General features: G+C 26.1%; 1 long non-coding RNA gene across 3 annotated transcripts in view; it reads right to left on the bottom strand.

Moving 5' to 3' along the window:
- Nucleotides 1–22,949: 22,949 nt before the first annotated feature.
- LOC136827628 (uncharacterized) overlaps nt 22,950–24,581 on the bottom strand; it is a 37,386-nt gene continuing 35,754 nt past the window's right edge. For all 3 annotated transcript variants that reach the window (XR_010849818.1, XR_010849817.1, XR_010849816.1), the window contains exon 4: nt 22,950–23,458. This is a non-coding gene — a long non-coding RNA (uncharacterized lncRNA). The remainder of the gene's footprint in view (nt 23,459–24,581) is intronic.

Here is a 24,581-nt window from a genome sequence, read left to right as displayed (position 1 = left end):
AGTATAAAATCTAGCTTGAATAAACTAATCAATTACATAAAGTCTAGTTTCTGAATAAAACTCATCAGTTCATAAATCCACAGTTTCTGGTTGAGGCTCATCAGTACATAAAATCCAGGTTTCCTGAGTAAAACTAATCAGTACACTAGATCTAGTTTCTGAATAAAACTATTAAATTTTGCCAAAATCCTAGTTTCTAGATAATTAATTAATTACATAAATCCTAGTTTCTGAATAAAACTAATCATTACATAAATCCTAGTTTCTAGATAAAACTAACATCAGTACATAAAATCCTAGTTTGAATAAAACTAATCAGTACATAAAATCCTAAACTTGAATAAAACTAATCAGTACACTTAAAATCCTAGTTTCTGAATAAAACTCATCAGTTCATAAAATCCCTAGTTTTCTGAATAAAACTAATCAGTACATAAAATCCTAGTTTCGAATAAAACTAATCATTATAAATCTAGTTTCTGGTAAAACATAAAAAATCCTAGTTTCTGAATAAAACTAATTAGTACATAAAATCCTAGTTTCTGAATAAAACTAATCAGTACACAAAATCTAGTTTTTGAATAAAACTAAAACTAAAATCTAGTTTGAATAAGAAATAATCAGTACAAAATCCTAGTTTCTGAATAAAACTAATCTAGTTTCTGAATAAAACTAATCAATTACAAAAAATCTAGTTTCTGAATAAAACTAATCAGTACATAAAATCCTAGTTTAGATAAAACTAATGAATAAAAGTTTCTAATAAAACTACATAAAATCCTAGTTTCTGAATAAAACTAATCAATACATAAAATCCTAGTTTCTGATAAAACTAAACTAATCAGGTAATTACATAAAAACCGAGTTTCTAGATAAAACTAGTAGTACATAAAATCTAGCTGGATAAAACAATCATAAAATCCTAGTTTCTGACATAACAAAATCCTAAGTTTCTGAATAAAACTAATCAGTACATAAAATCCTAGTTTCTGAATAAAACTAAACAGTACATAAAATCCTAGTTTCTGAATAAAACTAATCAGTACATAAATCCTAGATTTCTGAATAAAACTAATCTAGTTTCTGACATAAAATCCTAGTTTCCTGAATAAACTAATCTAGTTTGGACATAAAATCTAGTTTCTGAATAAACTAATCAGTACAAATCTAGTTTCTGGAAATTACATAAAGTCTAGTTTCTGAATAAAAACTAATCAGTACATAAAATCCTAGTTTTCTGAACAAACCTAATCAGTACATAAAATCTAGTTTCTGAAAACTAATCAGTACTAATCAGTACATAAAACTAATCAGTACGCAAAATCCTAGTTTCTGATAAAACTAAAACTAATTTCAGTAAAGCATAAAACCCTAGTTTGAATAAAACTAATCAGTACATAAAATCCTACTTTGAATAAAACTAATCATACATAAAATCCTAGTTTGAATAAAACTAATCAGTACATAAAATCTAGTTTGAATAAAAATAAATCAATGAACAAAACTAATCAGTACATAAAAAACCTAGTTTCTGAATAAAACTAATCAGTTACATAAAATCCTAGTTTCTGAATAAAACTAATCAGTACATAAAAATCCTAGTTTCTGATAAATAAAACATAAAATCCTAGTTTTCTGGATAAAATAATCCTAATTTCTGAATAAAAAATACTAATCAGTACATAAAATCCTAGTTTCTAACTGAATAAAACTAATCAGTAAAATCATAAAACTTGAAGTCTAGTTTCTGAATAAAACTAATCAGTACATAAAATCCTAGTTTCTGAATAAGACTACCTCAGTTGGTACACCAAAATCCTAGTTTCTGAATAAAACTAGTCAGTACACCAAAATCCTAGTTTCTGAATAAAACTAATCAGTACATAAAACCCTAGTTTCTGAATAAACCAATCAGTACAAAAACCCTAGTTTTCTGGAATAAAACTAATCAGTACATAAACCCTAGTTTCTGAATAAAACTAATCAGTACATAAAAAATCCTAGTTTCTGAATAAAACTAATCAGTACATAAAACTAGTTTCTGAATAAAAAATGCTAATCAGAATCATTACATAAAATCTAGTTTGAACAAACTAATCTAGTTTCTGAATCATAAAAATCCTAGTTTCTGAATAAAACTAATTTCTGGAAATTACATAAAACCCTAGTTTCTGAATAAACCAACTCAGTACATAAAACCCTAGTTTTCTGAAAAACTAATCAGTACATAAACCCTAGTTTCTGAATAAAACTAATCAGTACATAAACCCTAGTTTCTGGAATAAAACTAATCAGTACACATAAAATCCTAGTTTCTGAATAAAACTAATCAGTACAAAAATCCTAGTTTCTGAATAAAACTAACTCAGTGCATAAAATCCCTAGTTTGAATAAAAATAAAACTAATCAGCATAAAATCCTACTTTGAATAAAATAACCAGCACATAAAATCCTAGTTTCTGAATAAAACTAACCAGCACATAAAATCCTAGTTTTGAATAAAAATAACCAGTACATAAAACCTAGTTTGAATAAAACTAACCAGTACATAAAATCCTAGTTTCTGAATAAAACTAATCAGTACATAAAATCCTAGTTTCTGAATAAAACTAATCAGTACATAAAATCCTAGTTTTCTGAATAAAACTAAAAATCAGCATAAAATAATCATAAAAATCCTAATTTCTGAATAAAAAATACTAATCAGTACATAAAATCCTAGTTTCTGAATCAAACATAAAACTAATTTGAATAAAACTAATCAAAAAAATCCTAGTTTGAATAAAACTAATCAGTACACAAACTCTAGTTTCTGAATAAAACTAATCAGTACATAAAATCCTAGTTTCTGAATAAAACTAATCAAAGGTACATAAAATCCTAGTTTCTGAATAAAACTAATCAGTACATAAAACTCCTAGTTTCTGAATAAAACTAATCAGGTACATAAAATCCTAGTTTGAATAAAAATGAAAATCAGTTAAAATCCTGCATAAACTAATCAGTACATAAAATCCAAGTTTCTGAATAAAACTAATCAGTTCATAAAATCCTAGTTTCTGAATAAAACTAAACAGTACATAAAATCCTAGTTTCTGAATAAAACCAATCAGTACATAAATCCTAGTTTCTGAATAAAACTAATCAGTACATAAAATCCTAGTTTCCTGAATAAACTAATCAGTACATAAAATCCTAGTTTCTGAATAAAACTAATCAGTACATAAAATCTAGTTTCTAGATAAAACTAAAAACTAAAATCAGTTTGAATAAAAATAACAGTAAAATCCTAGTTTCTGAATGAAACCAACTAAGTTCATAAAATCCTGGCTCTGAACAAAGACTAATCAGTTACATAAACCCTAGTTCTGAACAAAACTAATCAGTACATAAAACCTAGTTTGAATAAAACTAATCAGTACATAAAATCCTAGTTTGAATAAAACTAATCATACATAAAATCCTAGTTTGAATAAAACTAATCAGTACATAAAATCCTAGTTTCTCAACAAAACTAATCAGTACATAAAAAACTCTAGTTTGAATAAAACTAATCAGTACATAAAATCCTAGTTTCTGAATAAAACTAATCAGTACATAAAATCCTAGTTTCTGAATAAAACTAATCAGTACATAAAATCCTAGTTTCTGAATAAATTACATAATCAGTACATAAAACTAACTGATCAGTACATAAAACTAGTTTCTAATAAAACTAATCAGTACATAAAATCCTAGTTTCTGAATAAAACTAATCAGTACATAAAATCCTAGTTTCTGAATAAAACTAATCAGTACATAAAATCTAATTTGAATAAAACTAATCAGTACATAAAGTCCTAGATTTCTGAATAAAACTAATCAGTACACCAAATCTAGTTTCTGAATAAAACTAAATCATTACATAAAATCCTAGTTTCTGGATAAACTAATCCAGTACATAAAATCATAGTTTCTGAATCAATTACATAGTCTAGTTTCATAGATAAAACTAATCCAGTACATAAAACCACTTGTTTGAATAAAACTAATCAGTATAAAATCCCTAGTTCTGGGATAAAACTAATTAGTACATAAAATCATAGTTTCTGAATCAGTACACTTAAAATCCTAGTGTCTGAATAAAACTAATTAGTACATAAAATCCTAGTTTCTGAATAAAACTAATCAGTACATAAAACCCTAGTTTCTGAATAAAACTAATCAGTACATAAAATCCTAGTTTCTGAATAAAATAAAACTAATCAGTACATAAAACCCTAGTTTCTGAATAAAAACTAATCAGTACATAAAATCCTAGTTTCTGAATAAAACTGAATAAAATCAGTACATAAAATCCTAGTTTCTGAATAAAACTAATCAGTACATAAAATCCTAGTTTCTGAATAAAACTAATCAGTACATAAAATCCTAGTTTCTGAATAAAACTAATCAGTACATAAAATCCTAGTTTCTGAATAAAACTAATCAGTACATAAAATCCTCCTAGTTTCTGAATAAAACTAATCAGTACATAAAATCCTAGTTTCTGAATAAAACTAATCAGTACATAAAATCCTAGTTTCTGAATAAAACTAATCAGTACATAAAATCCTAGTTTCTGAATAAAACTAATCAGTACATAAAATCCTAGTTTCTGAATAAAAACTAATCAGTACATAAAATCCTAGTTTCTGAATAAAACTAATCAGTACATAAAATCCTAGTTTCTAAATAAAAAACCAGTACATAAAAACTAATCAGTACATAAAATCCTAGTTTCTGAATAAAACTAATCAGTACATAAAATCCTAGTTTCTGAATAAAACTAATCAGTACATAAAATCCTAGTTTCTGAATAAAACTAATCAGTACATAAAATCCTAGTTTCTGAATAAAACTAATCAGTACATAAAATCCTAGTTTCTGAATAAAATAAAACTAATCAGTACTAATAAAAATCCTAGTTTCTGAATAAAACTAATCAGTACATAAAATCCTAGTTTCTGAATAAAACTAATCAGTACATAAAAAATAAACTAATAGTTTCTGAATAAAACTAATCAGTACATAAAATCCTAGTTTCTGAATAAAACTAATCAATCAGTAAAACATAAAATCCTAGTTTCTGAATAAAAAATCTAATCAGAATAAAACATAAAATCCTAGTTTCTGAATAAAACTAATCAGTACATAAAAATCCTAGTTTCTGAATCAAAACATAAAATCAGTAACATAAAATCCCCTCAGTACATAAAATCCTAGTTTCTGAATAAAACTAATCAGTACATAAAATCCTAGTTTCTGAATAAAACTAATCAGTACATAAAAACTGAATAAAACTAATCAGTACATAAAATCCTAGTTTTGAATAAAACTAATCAGTACATAAAATCCTAGTTTTGAATAAAACTAATCAGTACATAAAATCCTAGTTTCTGAATAAAACTAATCAGTACATAAAATCCTAGTTTCTGAATAAACTAATCAGTACATAAAATCTAGTTTCTGAATAAAACTAATACATAAAATCCTAGTTTTGTAATCAGTACATAAAATGAATAAAACTAATCAGTACATAAAATCCTAGTTTCTGAATAAAACTAATCAGTACATAAAATCCTAGTTTCTAAAAAAACTAATCAGTACATAAAATCCTAGTTTGAATAAACTAATCTGAATAAAAAGTTTCTAATCAGTACATAAAATCCTAGTTTTGAATAAAACTAATCAGTACATAAAACTAGTTTCTGAATAAAACTAATCAGTACATAAAATCCTAGTTTCTGAATAAAACTAATCAGTACATAAAATCCTAGTTTCTGAATAAAAACTAATCAGTACATAAAATCCTAGTTTCTGAATAAAACTAATCAGTACATAAAATCCTAGTTTCTGAATAAAACTAATCAGTACATAAAATCCTAGTTTCTGAATAAAACTAATCAGTACATAAAACTTAGTTTCTGAATAAAAACCAATCATAAAATCCTAGTTTCTGTAAAACATACAAAATCCTAGTTTCTGAATAAAACTAATCAGTACATAAAATCCTAGTTTCTGAATAAACTAATCAGTACATAAAATCCTAGTTTCTGAATAAAACTAAAACATAAAATCCAGTTTCTGAATAAAACTAATCAAATAAAACCTAGTTTCTGAATAAAACTAATCAGTACATAAAATCCTAGTTTCTGAATAAAACTAATCAGTACATAAAATCCTAGTTTCTGAATAAAACTAATCAGTACATAAAATCCTAGTTTCTGGATAAATAAAAAACTAATCAGTACATAAAATCCTAGTTTCTGAATAAAACTAATCAGTACATAAAACTGAATAAAACTAAAGTACCTAGTTTCTGAATAAAACTAATCAGTACATAAAACCTAGTTTCTGAATAAAACTAATCAGTACATAAAATCCTAGTTTCTGAATAAAACTAATCAGTACATAAAAATCTAGTTTCTGAATAAAACTAATCATCCTAGTTTCTGAATAAAACTAATCAGTACATAAAATCTAGTTTCTGAATAAAACTAATCAGTACATAAAATCCTAGTTTCTGAATAAAACTAATCAGTACATAAAATCATAGTTTCTGAATAAAACTAATCAGTACATAAAATCCTAGTTTCTGAATAAAACTAATCAGTACATAAAACCTAGTTTCTGAATAAAACTAATCAGTACATAAAATCCTAGTTTCTGAATAAAACTAATCAGTACATAAAATCCTAGTTTCTGAATCTAATCAGTACATAAAAAGTTTCTGAATAAAACTAATCAGTACATAAAATCCTAGTTTCTGAATAAACTAATGTACATAAAATCTAGTTTCTAATCAGTACATAAAATCCTAGTTTCTGAATAAAACTAATCAGTACATAAAATCCTAGTTTCTGAGTAAAACTAATCAGTACATAAATCCTAGTTTTTGAATAAAACTAATCAGTACATAAAATCCTAGTTTCTGAATAAAACTAATCAGTACATAAAATCCTAGTTTCTGAATAAAACTAATCAGTACATAAAATCCTAGTTTCTGAATAAAACTAATCAGTACATAAAATCCTAGTTTGAATAAAACTAATCAGTACATAAAATCCTAGTTTGAATAAAACTAATCAGTACATAAAATCCTAGTTTCTGAATAAAACTAATCAGTACATAAAATCCTAGTTTCTGAATAAAACTAATCAGTACATAAAATCCTAGTTTCTGAATAAAACTAATCAGTACATAAAATCCTAGTTTCTGAATAAAACTAATCAGTACATAAAATCCTAGTTTGAATAAAACTAATCAGTACATAAAATCCCTAGTTTCTGAATAAACTAATCAGTACATAAAATCCTAGTTTCTGAATAAAACTAATCAGTACATAAAATCCTAGTTTCTGAATAAAACTAATCAGTACATAAAATCCTAGTTTCTGAATAAAACTAATCAGTACATAAAATCCTAGTTTGAATAAAACTAATCAGTACATAAAAATCCTAGTTTTGAATAAAACTAATCAGTACATAAAATCCTAGTTTCTGAATAAAACTAATCAGTACATAAAATCCTAGTTTCTGAACAAACTAATCAGTACATAAAACCTAGTTTCTGAATAAAACTAATCAGTACATAAAATCCTAGTTTCTGAATAAAACTAATCAGTACATAAAATCCTAGTTTCTGAATAAAACTAATCAGTACATAAAATCCTAGTTTCTGAATAAAACTAATCAGTACATAAAATCCTAGTTTGAATAAAAACTAATCAGTACATAAAATCCTAGTTTCTGAATAAAACTAATCAGTACATAAAATCCTAGTTTCTGAATAAAACTAATTACATAAAATCCTAGTTTTGAATAAAACTAATCAGTACATAAAATCCTAGTTTCTGAATAAAACTAATCAGTACATAAAATCCTAGTTTGAATAAAAATAATCAGTACATAAAACTAGTTTAATAAAACTAATCAGTACATAAAATCCTAGTTTCTGAATAAAACTAATCATCATAAAATCCTAGTTCTGAATAAAACTCCTCAGTACATAAAATCCTAGTTTCTGAATAAACTAATCAGTACATAAAATCCTAGTTTCTGAATAAAACTAATCAGTACATAAAAATCTAGTTTCTGAATAAAACTAATCAGTACATAAAATCCTAGTTTCTGAATAAAACTAATCAGTACATAAAATCCTAGTTTCTGAATAAAACTAATCAGTACATAAAATCCTAGTTTCTGAATCAGTACATAAAATCCTAGTTTTGAATAAAACTAATCAGTACATAAAATCCTAGTTTCTGAATAAAACTAATCAGTACATAAAATCCTAGTTTCTGAATAAAACTAATCAGTACATAAAATCCTAGTTTCGAATAAAACTAATCAGTACATAAAACTAGTTTCTGAATAAAAACTAATCAGTACATAAAATCCTAGTTTCTGAATAAAACTAATCAGTACATAAAATCCTAGTTTCTGAATAAAACTATAAAACATAAAATCCTAGTTTCTAATCTAAGTACATAAAAATCCTAGTTTCTGAATAAAAAACTAATCAGTACATAAAATCCTAGTTTCTGAATAAAACTAATCAGTACATAAAATCCTAGTTTCTGAATAAAACTGAATAAAACTAATCAGTACATAAAATCCTAGTTTCTGAATAAAACTAATCAGTACATAAAATCCTAGTTTCTGAATAAAACTAATCAGTACATAAAATCCTAGTTTCTGAATAAAACTAATCAGTACATAAAATCCTAGTTTGAATAAAACTAATCAGTACATAAAATCCTAGTTTCTGAATAAAACTAATCAGTACATAAAACTGGTTTGAATAAAACTAATCAGTACATTCTGAATAAAACTAATCAGTACATAAAATCCTAGTTTCTGAATAAAACTAATCAGTACATAAAACTTAGTTTCTGAATAAAAACTAATCAGTACATAAAACCTAGTTTCTGAATAAAACTAATCAGTACATAAAATCCTAGTTTCTGAATAAAACTAATCAGTACATAAAATCCTAGTTTCTGAATAAAACTAATCAGTACATAAAATCCTAGTTTCTGAATAAAACTAATCAGTACATAAAACTAATCAGTACATAAAATCCTAGTTCTGAATAAAAAACTAATCAGTACATAAAATCCTAGTTTCTGAATAAAACTAATCAGTACATAAAATCCTAGTTTCTGAATAAAACTAATCAGTACATAAAATCCAAGTTTCTGAATAAAACTAATCAGTACATCGGGGTAAAATCCTAGTTTGAATAAAACTAATCAGTACATAAACTTAGTTTCTGAATCAGTACATAAAATTCTGAATAAAACTAATCAGTACATAAAATCCTAGTTTCTGAATAAAGTACATAAAATCCAGTTTCAACAAAATAATCAAATCCTAGTTTCTGAATAAAACTAATCATACATAAAACCTAATAAAACTAATACATAAAATCCTAGTTTTGAATAAAACAAATCATAAGTTTTAACAAAACATAAAATCCTAGTTTCTGAATAAAACTAATCAGTACATAAAACTTAGTTTTTGAATAAAACTAATCAGTACACTAGTTTCTGAATAAAACTAATCAGTACATAAAATCCTAGTTTCTGAATAAAACTAATCAGTACATAAAATCCTAGTTTCTGGAAAAACCAATCAGTACATAAATCCTAGTTTCTGAAAACATAAAATCCTAGTTTCTGAATCAGTACATAAAATAAAACCCTTTGTTTCTGAATAAAACTAATCAGTATAAATCCTAGTTTCTGAATAAACTAATCAGTACATCAGTACATAAAATCCTAGTTTCAATCAGTACATAAAATCCTAGTTTCTGAATCAGTACATAAAATCTAGTTTCTGAATCAGAATCAGTACATAAAACTTAGTTTCTGAATACATAAAATCCTCACATAAAACTTATTTCTGAATAAAATCCTAGTTTCTGAATCAGTACATAAAATCCTAGTTTCTGAATAAAACTAATCAGTACATAAACTAGTTTCTGAATAAACTAATCAGTACATAAAATCCTAGTTTCTGAATAAAACTAATCAGTACATAAAATCCTAGTTTCTGGAATAAAACTAATTAGTACATAAAATCCTAGTTTCTGAATCAAACTAATCAGTACATAAAATCCTAGTTTCTGAATAAAACTAATCAGTACATAAAATCCTAGTTTGAATAAAACTAATCAGTACATAAACTTAGCTTGAATAAAACTAATCAGTACATAAAACTCAGTTTCTGGAATAAAAACTCATCAGTTCATAATCCTAGTTTCTGAATAAACTCATCAGTACATAAAATCCGAGTTTCTGAGTAAACTAATCAAAGTACATAAAACTTCTAGTTTCTGAATAAACTAATCAGTACATAAAATCCTAGTTTGAATAAACTAATTAGCATAAAACTCTAGTTTCTGAATAAAACTAATCAGTACATAAAAAATACATAAAATCCTAGTTTCTGAATAAAACTAATCTAATAAAATCTTAGTTTGAATAAAACTAATCAGTACATCCTAGTTTCTGAATAAAAGTAATCAGTTCATAAAATCCTAGTTTCTGAATAAAACTAATCAGTACATAAAATCCTAGTTTCTGAATAAAACTAATCAGTACATAAATCCTACGAATAAATGAATCAGTACATAAAATCCTAGTTTCTGAATAAAACTAATCAGTACATAAAATCCTAGTTTCTGAATAAAACTAATCAGTACATAAAATCCCAGTTTCTGAATAAAACTAATCAGTACATAAATCTAGTTTCTGAATAAAACTAATCAGTACATCAGTACATAAAATCCTTAGTTTTGAATAAAACTAATCAGAACATAAAATCTAGTTTTTCAGACATAAAACTAGTGTCTGAATAAACTAAAATACATAAAATCCTAGTTTTGAATAAAACATAATCAGTACATAAAATCCTAGTTTCTGAATAAAACTCATCAGTTCATAAAATCCTAGTTTGAATAAAACTCATCAGCACATAAAACTTAGTTTCGAATAAACTAATCAGTACAAAAATCCCAGTTTCTGGAATAAATCTAATCAGTACATAAAATCCTAGTTTGAATAAAACTAATCAGTACATAAAATCCCAGTTTCTGAACAAAACTAATCAGTACAAAATCCTAGTTTGAAAACTAATCAGTACATAAAATCCTAGTTTCTGAATAAAACCAATCAGTACATAAAACTGAGCTCTGAACAAACTAATCAGTACATAAATCCGAGTTTCTGAATAAAACCAATCAGTACATAAAATCCTAGTTTCTGATAAAACTAATCAGTACATAAAATCCTAGTTTCTGAATAAAACTAAAATACATAAAAATCCGAGTTTCTGAATAAAACTAATTAGTACATAAAATCTAGTTTCTGGATAAAAACTAATCAGTACAAAAATCTAGTTTCTGAATCAAAAACTAACCAGTACTGAATAAAACCTAGTTTCTGTACATAAAAGTTCTAAAACTAATCAGTACATAAAATCCTAGTTTCTGGATAAAACTAATCAGTACATAAAATCTAGTTTCAACAAACTAATCAGTACACATAAAATACTAGTTTTGAATAAAACTAATCAGTACATAAAATCCTAGTTTCTGAATCAGCAGCATAAAATCCTAGTTTCTGAATCAGTACATAAAATCCTAGTTTCTGAATCAGTACATAAAATCCTAGTTTCTGAATCAGTACATAAAAAATCCTAGTTTCTGAATAAAACTAATCAGTACATAAAATCCTTAGTTTCTGAATAAAACTAATCAGTACATAAAATCCTAGTTTCTGAATAAAACTAATCAGTACATAAACTGAGTTTCTAAAATGGAGTGAGGCCTGAGAAAACTAATGCAGTACATAAAACCTAGTTTCTGAATAAAACTAATCAGTACATAAAATCAGTTTGAATAAAACTAAAGTACATAAAATCCTAGTTTCTGAATAAAACTAATCAGTACATAAAATCCTATGCCATAAAATGGAATCAGTACATAAAATCCTAGTTTCTGAACTGTAAACTAATTAGTACATAAAATCCTAGTTTCCTTTATAATTTTTGTCAGTACATAAATCCTAGTTTTTTACTAATCAGTACATAAAAAGTTTGAAAAAAATAATCAGATAAAATCTTTAGTTTTTAAAACTCATGTAGTTCATACAAATCCAAAATGTTGAATAAAACTCATCAGTCATAAGATACTTAGTTTTGAATAAACTAATCAGTACAAAAATCCAAGTTTCTGGAATAAATCTAATCAGTACATAAAATCCTAGTTTGAATAAAACTAATCAGTACATTTATTACTGACTAATCAGTACAAAATCCATTTGTTTCCTTTTAATCAGTACATAAAATCCAGATTTCTCAAATCAAAACATCAGTTTAAAACTAATCAGTACATAAAATACCGAGTTACTAATAAAACCAATCAGTACATGAAAATCCTAGTTTCTGAAAAAACTAAAGTACAAGAATCATACATAAAATCCCAGTTTCTGAATAAAACAATTAGTACATAAAATTAAATTCTGAACAAACCAATCAGTACATAAGGTTGCCTAGTTTCTGAATAAAACTAACCAGTACATAAAAGCCAAGAAAGTAATAAAACTAATCAGTACATAAAACTTAGTTTCTGGATAAAACTAATCAGACATTTTCCTTATTCAAGAGAAACCAAATTGTCAACAAAAATACATTTTCTGAATATAGCCTAAAATCCAGTTTCTGAATGAAGAAAAATTAGTTTCTGAATCAGTACATAAAATCCTAGTTTCTGAATCAATACATAAAATCCTAGTTTCTGAACATAAAAAAAGGAAAAGTTTCTGAATAAAAGAATCAGTACATAAAACCTTAGTTTCAAATAAAACTAATCAGTACATAAAATCCTAGTTTCTGAATAAAACTAATCAGTACATAAATCCAAAGTTTCTGAATAAAACTAATCAGTACATAAAATCCTAGTCTGAATAAAACTAATTAGTACATAAAGCTTGGCAGTTGTCTAATAAAACTAATCAGTACATAAAATTTAGTTTCTGAATAAAACTAATCAGTACATAAAATCCGAGACCTGAATAAAAATAAACAACATAAATCTAGTTTGAATAAACTAATCAGTACATAAAATCCTAGTTTGAATAAAATAATTTGTACATCGCTGAGTAATAAACTAATTAGTACATGCTGTTGTCATTAAAATTAATCTGTACATAAAACTAGTTTCTGAATAAACTAATCAGACAAAAAGCCTAGTTTCTGAGTAAACTAATCAGTACATTTTTCTCAGTTCATAAAAACTAACAACATAAAATTATTTATGAATCAGTACAAGAAAACTAAGAATCTCAGTTTAAAAATTCTGAATCAGTACATCTTTTCTAGTTTGAATGACAAGTTGATAAAATAAAACTAATCAGTGGGAAAACCCTAGTTTCTGAATAAACTAAAACTAAAATCTCAAAAATACATAAATCAGTACATAAACCCTAGTTTCTGAATAAAACTAATTAGCACATAAAACCCTAGCTGAATAAAACTAATAACATAAAATTTAAAAGTTTCGACAGCATAGACCAAAACTAATCAAATTAAAACCCTAGCTTAAAAATAACATGCAAAAATCCTAGTTTGAATAAAACTAATAGGAGCATGGGAGTCAAAAATTCATAACTTAAAACTTCTGGGATTGACAGAACTAAAACAGCAGCCATAAAATCTAGTTCTTAAATCCAATCAGTACAAAATCCTAGTTTCCTAAATAAAACTAACATCATAAAACCAACTGAATAAACTAATTAGTACATAAAACCCTAGTTTCTGAATAAAACTAATCAACATAAAATCTAGTTTCAGAATAAACAAACAAAGGTTTGAATAAAAATAACCAGTACATAAAATCAGTTTCTGAATAAAACTCACAGTTCATAAAATCCTAAGGTTTCTGAAATAAAACTCATCAGTACATAAAATCCTACTGAATAAACTAATCAGTACATAAAAAGTTTAACAAACTCAATCAAAACCTAGTTTGAATAAAACTAATCAGTACATAAAATCCTAGCTGAATAAAACTCATCAGTTCATAAACATCTAATCAGTACATAAAATCCTGCTCTGAATAAAACTCTACATAAAATGTGACACTGTCCACAAAGCCTAGTTTCTAAAACTAATCAGTACATAAAATCCTAGTTTCGAATCAGACACTAGAAACTTTAGTTTGTAAGGGACAGTATAACTCAGTACATAAAATTTTTAGTTTCTGAGTAAAACTAATCAACATATTACATTTCTGAATAAACTTATCAGTACATAAAAACCCTTTTGTTTCTAAAATAAAACCAATCAGTACATAAAACTTAGTTTCTGATAAAACTAATTAGTACATAAAATCATAGTTTCTGAATCAGTACATAAAAAATCCTGAACAAAAGTGTCTGAATAAAACTAATTAGTACATAAAATCCTAGTGAATAAACTAATCAGTACATAAAAAAGTTTCTAATCAGTACATAAAATCCTAGTTTCTAAATAACAAAACTAACCAGTACATAAAATCCCAGTTTCTGAATAAAACTAATCAGTACATAAAACTTAGTTTGAATAAACTAATCAGTACATAAAATCCTAGTTTTGAATAAAACTAATCAGTACATAAAACTGAACAAAATCAGTACATAAAATCCTAGTTTTGAATCAGTACATAAAATCCAGTTTCTGAATCAGCAAAATAGTTTCTGGAATAAAACTAATCAGTACATAAAATCCTAGTGTCTGAATAAAACTAATTAGTACATAAAATCCTAGTTTCTGAATAAAACTAATCAGTACAAAAAATCCTAGTTTCTAAATAAAACTAACCAGTACATAAAATCCTAGTTTCTGGATAAAACTAATCAGTACATAAAATCCTAGTTTCTGGATAAAACTAATCAGTACATAAAATCCTAGTTTCTGAATCAGTACATAAAATACTAGTTTCTGAATCCAGTACATAAAATCCTAGTTTCTGAATCAGTACATAAAATCCTAGTTTCTGAATCAGTACATAAAATCCTAGTTTCTGAATCAGTACATAAAATCCTAGTTTCTGAATCAGTACATAAAATCCTAGTTTCTGAATAAAACTAATCAGTACATAAAATCCTAGTTTCTGAATAAAACTAATCAGTACATAAAATCTAGTTTCTGAATAAAACTAATCAGTACATAAAATCCTGAGTTTCTGAATAAAACTAATCAGTACATAAAATCCTAGTTTCTGAATAAAACTAATTAGTACATAAAATCCTAGTTTCTGAATAAAACTAATCAGTACATAAAATCCTAGTTTCTGAATAAAACTAATCAGTACATAAAATCCTACTTTGAATAAAAATAATCAGTACATAAAATCCTAGTTTGAATAAAACTAATCAGTACATAAAATCCTAGTTTGAATAAAAATAATCAGTACATAAAATCCTAGTTTGAATAAAACCTAATTAGTACATAAAATCCTAGTTTCTGAATAAAACTAATCAGTACATAAAATCCTGTTTCTGTAATAAACTAATCAGTACATAAAATTCCAAGTTTCTCTAACAAAACTAATCAGCACACAAAACTTAGTTTCTAAATAAAACCAAATCAGTACATAAAACCTAGTTTGAATAAAACTAAAACATAAAATCCAGTTTCTGAATAAAACTAATCAGTAATAAAATCCTAGTTTTGAATAAAACTCATCAGTACATAAAACTTAGTTTCTGACTATAAAACTAATTAAAGTACATAAAATCCCAGTTTCTGAATAAACTAACTGTGTATACAAATCTTGCTCTCTGAACAAAACTAATCAGTACATAAAACTTTGTTTCTGAATAAACCAACTGAAGTACATAAAATCCTAGTTTCTGAACAAAACTCATCAGTTCATAAAATCCTAGTTTCTGAATAAAACTCATCAGTACATAAAATCCTAGTTTCTGAATAAAACTAATCAGTACATAAAATCCTAGTTTCTGAATAAAACTAATCAGTACATAAAATCCTAGTTTCTGAATAAAACTAATTAGTACATAAAATCCTAGTTTCTGAATAAAACTAATCAGTACATAAAATCCTAGTTTCTGAATAAAACTAATCGGTACATAAAATCCTAGTTTGAATAAAAATAACCAGTACATAAAATCCTAGTTTCTGAATAAAACTCATCAGTTCATAAAATCCTAGTTTCTGAATAAAACTCATCAGTACATAAAATCCTAGTTTCTGAATAAAACTAATCAGTACATAAAATCCTAGTTTCTGAATAAATCTAATCAGTACATAAAATCCTAGTTTGAATAAAACTAATCAGTACATAAAATCCTAGTTTCTGAATAAAACTCATCAGTACATAAAATCCTAGTTTCTGAATAAAACTAATCAGTACATAAAATCCTAGTTTCTGAATAAAACTAATCAGTACATAAAATCCGAGTTTCTGAATAAAACTAATCAGTACATAAAATCCTAGTTTCTGGATAAAACTAATCAGTACATAAAATCCTAGTTTCTGAATCAGTACATAAAATCCTAGTGTCTGAATAAAACTAATCAGTACATAAAATCCTAGTTTCTGAATAAAACTAATCAGTACATAAAATCCTAGTTTCTGAATAAAACTAATCAGTACATAAAATCCTAGTTTCTGAATAAAACTAATCAGTACATAAAATCCTAGTTTGAATAAAACTAATCAGTACATAAAGTCCTAGTTTCTGAATAAAACTAATCAGTACATAAAATCCTAGTTTCTGAATAAAACTAATCAGTACATAAAATCCTAGTTTCTGGATAAAACTAATCAGTACATAAAATCATAGTTTCTGAATCAGTACATAAAATCCTAGTTTCTGAATAAAACTAATCAGTACATAAAACCCTTGTTTCTGAATAAAACTAATCAGTACATAAAATCCTAGTTTCTGGATAAAACTAATCAGTACATAAAATCATAGTTTCTGAATCAGTACATAAAATCCTAGTGTCTGAATAAAACTAATTAGTACATAAAATCTAGTTTCTGAATAAAACTAATCAGTACATAAAATCCTAGTTTCTAAATAAAACTAACCAGTACATAAAATCCTAGTTTCTGGATAAAACTAATCAGTACATAAAATCCTAGTTTCTGGATAAAACTAATCAGTACATAAAATCCTAGTTTCTGAATCAGTACATAAAATACTAGTTTCTGAATCCAGTACATAAAATCCTAGTTTCTGAATCAGTACATAAAATCCTAGTTTCTGAATCAGTACATAAAATCCTAGTTTGAATAAAACTAATCAGTACATAAAATCCTAGTTTGAATAAAACTAATCAGTACATAAAATCCTAGTTTCTGAATAAAACTAATCAGTACATAAAATCCTAGTTTCTGAATAAAACTAATCAGTACATAAAATCCTAGTTTCTGAATAAAACTAATCAGTACATAAAATCCTAGTTTCTGAATAAAACTAATCAGTACATAAAATCCTAGTTTCTGAATAAAACTAATCAGTACATAAAATCCTAGTTTCTGAATAAAACTAATTAGTACATAAAATCCTAGTTTCTGAATAAAACTAATCAGTACATAAAATCCTAGTTTCTGAATAAAACTAATCAGTACATAAAATCCTAGTTTGAATAAAAATAATCAGTACATAAAATCCTAGTTTGAATAAAACTAATCAGTACATAAAATCCTAGTTTGAATAAAAATAATCAGTACATAAAATCCTAGTTTGAATAAAACTAATTAGTACATAAAATCCTAGTTTCTGAATAAAACTAATCAGTACATAAAATCCTAGTTTCTGAATAAAACTAATCAGTACATAAAATCCTAGTTTCTGGATAAAACTAATCAGTACATAAAATCCTAGTTTCTGGATAAAACTAATCAGTACATAAAATCCTAGTTTCTGAATCAGTACATAAAATACTAGTTTCTGAATCAGTACATAAAATCCTAGTTTCTGAATCAGTACATAAAATCCTAGTTTCTGAATCAGTACATAAAATCCTAGTTTCTGAATCAGTACATAAAATCCTAGTTTGAATAAAACTAATCAGTACATAAAATCCTAGTTTCTGAATAAAACTAATCAGTACATAAAATCCTAGTTTCTGAATAAAACTAATCAGTACATAAAATCCTAGTTTCTGAATAAAACTAATTAGTACATAAAATCCTAGTTTCTGAATAAAACTAATCAGTACATAAAATCCTAGTTTCTGAATAAAACTAATCAGTACATAAAATCCTAGTTTGAATAAAAATAATCAGTACATAAAATCCTAGTTTGAATAAAACTAATCAGTACATAAAATCCTAGTTTCTGAATAAAACTCATCAGTTCATAAAACTGTTAGTTTAAATGAAACTAATCACTGTCTTCTTAAAACCTCATAAAATCCTGTTTCCAAACCAAAGAAAAAACCCTAGTTTGGAGGAAAACTTAGACAAAAATGGAACAAAACTAAAATTAAAAATGAAATTTGTCTAGTTCTTATAAATCTCAGCATTTTATAGTTTCTGAACAAAACCAGTTACAAAATCCCAGTTTCTGGTTATCATCATAAAAACCTAACAAAATAATAAATAAATCTTGAAAACTAAACTAAACATGCAAAATGTGAATAAAACTTTAATGGTCTAGAACAAACTAAATTCAGTACATAAAATTAGTTTGTACATAAAATCCTAAATGGAATAAAACCATAAAACTGGGCAGTATACAAAAACCCTAGTTTCTGAACAAAACTAATTACTAACCCCAAGTTTGAATTTAGTATCATCAAAATATTAAATCATTCTTTAATAAAACTCAAATTTTATCCCTTTTATTTAAAAACTATCAGTACATAAAATCTAGTTTCTAGATAAAACTAATCAGTATAAAATCCTAGTTTCTGAATAAAATCCCAGTTTCTGAATAAAACTAAAGTACATAAAAATCAGTTTATAAAAATCCTAGTTTCTGAATAAAACTAATCAGTACATAAAAAGTTTCTGAATAAACTAATCAACATAAAATCTAGTTTCTGAATAAAACTAATCAGTACACACATAAAATCCTGGTTCTGAATAAAACTAATCTGAATAAAACTGAATAAAACTAGTACATAAAATATTTCTGAATAAAATTTGTACTAAAAAAATCCTAGTCAGTACATAAAACCCTAGTTTCTGAATAAAACTAATCAGTACATACAAAACCTAAATAAAACTAATCAGTACATAAAACCCTAGTTTCTGAATAAAACTAAAGTACATAAAATCCTAGTTTCTGAATAAAACTAATCAGTACATAAAACCTAGTTTCTGAATAAAACTAATCAGTACATAAAATCCTAGTTTCTGAATAAAACTAATCAGTACATAAAACCTATACATAAAACCCTAGTTTCTGAATAAAACTAATCAGTACATAAAACCCTAGAATAAAACTAATCAGTACATAAAACCCTAGTTTCTGAATAAAACTAATCAGTACATAAAACTAGTTTCTGAATAAAACTAATCAGTACATAAACCCTAGTTTCTGAATAAAACTAATCAGTACATAAAACCCTAGTTTCTGAATAAAACTAATCAGTACATAAAACCCTAGTTTCTGAATAAAACTAATCAGTACATAAAACCCTAGTTTCTGAATAAAACTAATCAGTACATAAAACCCTAGTTTCTGAATAAAACTAATCAGTACATAAAACCCTAGTTTCTGAATAAAACTAATCAGTACATAAAACCCTAGTTTCTGAATAAAACTAATCAGTACATAAAACCCTAGTTTCTGAATAAAACTAATCAGTACATAAAACCCTAGTTTCTGAATAAAACTAATCATTACATAAAACCCTAGTTTCTGAATAAAACTAATCAGTACATAAAACCCTAGTTTCTGAATAAAACTAATCAGTACATAAAACCCTAGTTTCTGAATAAAACTAATCAGTACATAAAACCCTAGTTTCTGAATAAAAAAATCAGTACATAAAACCCTAGTTTCTGAATAAAACTAATCCTAAAAGTTTCTGAATAAAACTAATCAGTACATAAAACCCTAGTTTCTGAATAAAACTAATCAGTACATAAAACCCTAGTTTCTGAATAAAAACTAATCAGTACATAAAAATCTAGTTTCTGAATAAAACTAATCAGTACATAAAATCCTATAGTTTCAATGAAACCAATCAGTACATAAAATCCAGTTTCTGAATAAAACTAATCAGTACATAAAATCCTAAATGGAATAAAACTAATTCATACATAAAATCCTAGTTTCTGAATAAAACTAATCAGTACATAAAAGTTTCTGAACAAAACTAATCAGTTAAAAATCCCTGAATAAAACTAATCAGTACATAAAATCCTCTAGTTTCTGAATAAACTAATCAGTACATAAAATCCTAGTTTTGAATAAACTAATCAGTACATAAAATCCTAGTTTCTGAATAAAACTAATCAGTACATAAAACCTAGTTTCTGAATAAAACTAATCAGCATAAAATCCTAGTTTCTGAATAAAACCAATCAGTACATAAAACCTAGTTTCTGGAATAAAACTAATCAGTACATAAACCCTAGTTTCTAATAAAACTAATCAGTACATAAACCCTAGTTTCCTGAATAAAACCAATCAGTACATAAAACCCTAGTTTCTGAAACAAACTAATCAGTACATAAAACCCTAGTTTCTGAATAAAACTAATCAGTACATAAAACCCTAGTTTCTGAATAAAACTAATCAGTACATAAAACCCTAGTTTCTGAATAAAACTAATCAGTACATAAAACCCTAGTTTCTGAATAAAAACTACATAAAAAGTTTTCAGAATAAAACTAATCATAAAACCCTAGTTTCTGAATAAAACTAATCAGTACATAAAACCCTAGTTTCTGAATAAAAACTAATCAGTACACCAAAACATAAAACCTGCAGTTTCTGAATAAAACTAATCAGTACATAAAACCCTAGTTTCTGAATAAAACTAATCAGTACATAAAACCCCAGTTTCTGAATAAAACTAATCAGTACATAAAACCCTAGTTTCTGAATAAAACTAATCAGTACATAAAACCCTAGTTTCTGAATAAAACTAATCAGTACATAAAACCCTAGTTTCTGAATAAAACTAATCAGTACATAAAACCCTAGTTTCTGAATAAAACTAATCAGTACATAAAACCCTAGTTTCTGAATAAAAACTAATCAGTACATAAAACCTAGTTTCTGAATAAAACTAATCAGTACATAAAAACCTAGTTTCTGAATAAAACTAATCAGTACATAAAACCCTAGTTTCTGAATAAAACTAAAAATAAAACCTAGTTTCTGAATAAAACTAATCAGTACATAAAACCCTAGTTTCTGAATAAAACTAATCAGTACATAAACCCCTAGTTTCTGAATAAAACTAATCAGTACATAAAACCCTAGTTTCTGAATAAAACTAATCAGTACATAAAACCCTAGTTTCTGAATAAAACTAAAACATAAAATCAGTAGTTTCTGAATAAAACTAATCAGTACATAAAACCCTAGTTTCTGAATAAAACTAATCAGTACATAAAATCCTAGTTTCTGAATAAAACTAATCAGTACATAAAAATCTAGTTTCTGAATAAAACTAATCAGTACATAAAACCCTAGTTTCTGAATAAAACTAATCAGTACATAAAATCCTAGTTTCTGAATAAAACTAATCAGTACAAAAAATCCTAGTTTCTGAATAAACTAACAGTAATAAAATCCTGGTTTGAATAAAACTAATCAGTACATAAATCCTAGTTTCTGAATAAAACTAATCAGTACATAAAATCCTAGTTTCTGAATAAAACTAATCAGTACATAAAATCCTAGTTTCTGAATAAAACTAATCAGTACATAAATCCTAGTTTCTGAATAAAACTAATCAGTACATAAAATCCTAGTTTCTGAATAAATAAAACATAAATCAGTAAAACCAATAAAAATCCTAGTTTCTGAATAAACTAATCAGTACATAAAATCCTAGTTTCTGAATAAAAACTAATCAGTACATAATCTAGTTTCTGAATAAAACTAATCAGTAAAATCCTAGTTTCTGAATAAAACTAATCAGTACATAAAATCCTAGTTTCTGACATAAAACTAATCAGTACATAAAATCCTAGTTTCTGAATAAAACTAATCAGTACATAAATCCTAGTTTCTGAACAAAACTAATCAGTACATAAAATCCTACATAAAACTAATCAGTACATAAAATCCTAGTTTCTGAATAAAACTAATCAGTACATAAAACTTAGTTTCTGAATAAAACTAAAAGTACATAAAACCTAGTTTCTGAATAAAATAATCAGTACATAAAAATCTAGTTTCTGAATAAACAATCACATAAAATCCTAGTTTCTGAATAAAACTAATCAGTACATAAAATAGTTTCTGAATAAAAACTAATCAGTACATAAAATCCTAGTTTCTGAATAAAACTAATCAGTACATAAAACCTAGTTTCTGAATAAATCTAATCAGTACATAAAATCCTAGTTTCTGAATAAACTAATCAGTACATCTAGTTTGAATAAAACTAATCAGTACATAAAACCTAGTTTGAATAAAAACTAATCAGTACATAAAATCCTAGTTTGAATAAAACTAATCAGTACATAAAATCCTAGTTTCTGAATAAAACTAATCAGTACATAAAATCCTAGTTTGAATAAACTAATCAGTACATAAAATCCTAGTTTCTGAATAAAACTAATCAGTACATAAAATCCTAGTTTCTGGAAAAATCCTAGTTTCTGAATAAATCTAATCAGTACATAAAATCCTAACTGATCAGTACATAAAATCCTAGTTTCTGAATAAAACTAATCAGTACATAAAACCTAGTTTCTGAAATGTCATAAAAAATAATTCTTTAAAGCTTTTTTTTTTTTTTACTGCATCATGAAATTTTGGAATGATCTTTAACTCTTCTTGCCTTAATAGAGAGAGCAGTATTGCACAAACTACAAGAACAACGTGACAGTGTAGGATGTGTGGAAAGAATCCTTTTTTGGCCGCTTACCTTTTCCCTATTTTATTCTGTTTCTACTGTAGTTACTTCCCACTGAGCTAAGCAATTTGAAACCATTTCTGCCTCATCACTGATGATTTCTTCCTTCTTTGTCCTGTCTGTTCTACTTCCTGCTGAAGAAATGATGAAACCTTTTATGCTGCACTATTGATTTCTTCCTTCCCTTTAAAAGAGACTGCTTCAGAGTCCACATTTCCACTGTAGCATTTTTCATTCCATCTTAACGGCCATCTCTTCTGGAAAGAAGTATGTTCCTTATTTTTCCGCTTGTGTTCACTTTGACCTATGTGCTACCTGACTGTTCTCTTCACTGTCTTTTCTTCCTCTTGCCTCCAAAAGAAAACCCCCTGTATGGAGTGAAAACTTAAGACTTTAACGGAGTACAATTAAAATGAAATTTTGTCTACTTTATATCTCTTGCCTACTTTATATTTCAACTACAGTTATCAACTTTTTCTGTTATATCATGAAACCAATAAATAATAAATAAATCTTTGAATTCAAACATGTGACTTTAATGGTTCACAAGTAAATTGAATTTTTGCCTACTGGGCAGTATATACCCCATAATTATCAACCCCAAATCTTTTCGTTAGTATCATCAAAATATTAAATCATTCTTTAATAAAACTCAAATTTTATCCCTTTTATTTAAAAATAAGCCCGTAAACTTATCAAAACTGATATCCGACCTTGAGTTTCTTCAAAGTTGATTTGACTAGTGTTTCAGTTACTTTCAAAATATTTCGAAATTTGTCTCAACTTATAGTAATCCAAAAGTTAGACTGCAGAAACGGTATTTTCGAAGTGATAAGATACGTCACAGTTTCCTTTACAGAACGGAAAAGCGTAAAGAAAGAAAGACCACACAGTGAACAATTTAAGTGAAACCTGGTTAGACACTTACTAGACACTACCATTATTGTCCCATCCTTCATGGGCAATAACAGATTAACCATAATGCATATATTAAGGCCGTAGAATAATTCATAAATTGTAAAGGTTATGGCCTAATGAAAAGCCTAATATGCACCAATTATTTTATAATAGTGTCTCTAGACCAATTACTTTATAATGGTGTCTCGTAACACTCGAGAATTTCTTTTAAAAACAAAACTATTATCGTCGGCTCGCTAGTAGTTTATAGCCGGAAAACAATTGAAAGTGCGTAACATGATTTACACTTATAATGCAATGTTGTAACATCCGAGAATTACTTTTAATGTAAAACTATTATCGACGCCGCCAGAAGCCAAACCGGTAAACAAACCTTCAAAGCAAATGGCATCGTTCACCGACGGCTCGATGATGACTGAATCAACGTAAAACAAAAGAAAAAACTCATCCTGAAAGATTTCAGCTTGAAGGCTACAATATACGCGTTCCGACGGTCGATTTAAAGAATCCTCCATCGGAATCCGGAAAAATAACCGGAACATAATGAAAAAAGCTAGAGCCAGACCAGGTGTT

The sequence above is a fragment of the Macrobrachium rosenbergii genome, chromosome 42 (genome assembly GCF_040412425.1).
Source record: "Macrobrachium rosenbergii isolate ZJJX-2024 chromosome 42, ASM4041242v1, whole genome shotgun sequence".
NCBI lineage: Eukaryota > Metazoa > Arthropoda > Malacostraca > Decapoda > Palaemonidae > Macrobrachium > Macrobrachium rosenbergii.
This window is presented reverse-complemented; position numbering and strand designations above follow the sequence as displayed.